Genomic DNA, 1,952 nt, shown 5'->3' with positions numbered 1-1,952 from the left:
TTTTTTTTTTTAAAGAGACAAAGTCTCACTTTATTGCCCTGGGTAGAGTGCCGTGGTGTCACACAGCTAACAGCAGCCTCCAACTCCTGGGCTTAGGCAATTCTCTTGCCTCAGCCTCCTGAATAGCTGGGACTACAGGTGCCCACCACAATACCCGGCTATTTTTTGTTGCAGTTTGGTCGGGGCTGGGTTTGAACCCACCACCCTTGGTATATGGGGCCAGTGCCCTACTCACTGAGCCACAGGCGCTGCCCATGTAAGAGCAAAAGTTTTTAATTTTAGGACATCTATTTCATTAATTTTTTTTCTTTTATAGCTTTTGCTTCTTTTTGTCCTATATAGGAAATCTTTGCCTGACTTGAAGTCACAAAAATTTTATCCTTTTTTTTTTTTCCAGAAAGTTTAATACCTTTAGCTCTGACATTTAGGTCTGTAATTAACTTTGAATTAGTTCTGTGTATAGTGTGAGGGTAGGGATATGACTCATTTTTTCTCCATATGGATATCCCATTGTTTCATTGCCATCGTTTGAAGAAACTCTTTTACCCCATTGAATTATTTCAGCCCTTTTCTTAAAAATCATTTAACATATAGGATCCTTTTGTAGTTCCTAACTATGATCATTGGGTTTTCACGCACATGTGTGAGATGTACCTGCCACAAATCTTACGACGTCAGCACATTGCCTGTCTGACGTGGAAAAAAACCCATTTGACTTATAAGTATGGGCCTATTTTTGGACTGTCCATTGTGTTTTATTGATCTGTATGTCTATCATCATGCAAATACTACACTTTGTTGATTTCTATAGCCTTATAATAAGTCTTGAAATCAGATAATATTAGTGATTGAACTTTGTTCTTCAAATTTGTCTAGGTCTAGGCAGCTCCCGTAGCTCAAAGGGCAGGGTGCTGGCCACATACACTGAGGCACGCAGGTTCAAACCTGGCCTGAGCCTACTAAACAACAGTGACAACTGTAACAAAAAAATAGCCAGGCATTATGGTGGGCACCTCTAGTCCCACCTAGTCGGGAGCTAGGGCAAGAGAATCACTTAAGCCCTAGAGTTTGAGGTTGCTGTGAACTATGACGCCCTGGCACTTTACCCAGAACAACATAGTGAGACTCTGTCTCAAAGAAAAAAAAAATGTCCAGGTCCTTTGCCTTGACATGTAAATTTTAAAATCAGGTGTTGATTTCTTCAAAAAAACCTGCAGGATTTTGATTGAAATTGGATTGAATCTAAAGATCAATTTTAGGAGCTTGCCACTTGAACAGTATTAAGTCCGTGAAGTCATAAACATGAATCCATGCATATGGTGCATATTTTTCTTTATTGAAGTTATCTCTGATTTTTTTTTGCAATGTTTTATAGTTATCAAGATATAGGTCTTGTATATCTTTCATTAAATTTATTCCTAAGTGTATTATTTTTATGCTATTAGATTATAAATGGAGCTATTTTTTAAAAAATTTATCTTCTAATTCTTTATAGCTAATATAGAGAGATATAGTTGAATTTTGTAGATCTACCTCATATCCTGGAACTTTGCTGCATTCATTTATTAATTTTTTTTTTTTTTTGGAGACAGAGTCTCACTTTATTGCCCTCAGTAGAGTGCCATGGCGTCAACAGCTCATAGCAACCTCAAACTCTTGGGCTTAAGCGATTCGCCCTCTATTCTCTTCTATTTATTTATTTATTTTGTTGTTTTTTTGAGACAAGAGTCTCACTTTCTTGCCCCCTGGTACAGTGCCATGGAGTCACAGCTCACAGCAACGTCAAACTATTGGGCTCAAGTTATCCTCTTGCCTTAGCCTGCTGGGACTACAGGCACCCTCCACAACACTCGACTGTCATTTATTAATTCTAATAGCTGTTTTATAGGTTTCTTAGGATTTACTGTATGCATGATTTTATCATCTGTCATTTCTTTTTTTTTTTTTTTTTT

The 1,952-nt window shown here is 37.5% G+C and overlaps 1 protein-coding gene and 1 non-coding gene across 2 annotated transcripts in view; both read left to right on the top strand.

The window, feature by feature from the left end:
• The window catches only part of NLK (nemo like kinase), a 178,817-nt gene that overhangs the window by 67,372 nt on the left and 109,493 nt on the right, over positions 1–1,952 (top strand). The window lies entirely within an intron of this gene.
• On the top strand, positions 596–696 carry LOC111727572. The gene has a single exon (XR_002775097.1). It is a non-coding gene; the product is annotated as a small nucleolar RNA U13 (small nucleolar RNA).

This window comes from Otolemur garnettii, unplaced genomic scaffold (assembly GCF_000181295.1).
Source record: "Otolemur garnettii isolate 467f Iridium unplaced genomic scaffold, OtoGar3 scaffold00112, whole genome shotgun sequence".
In the NCBI taxonomy this organism is placed as follows: Eukaryota; Metazoa; Chordata; class Mammalia; order Primates; family Galagidae; genus Otolemur; species Otolemur garnettii.
This window is presented reverse-complemented; position numbering and strand designations above follow the sequence as displayed.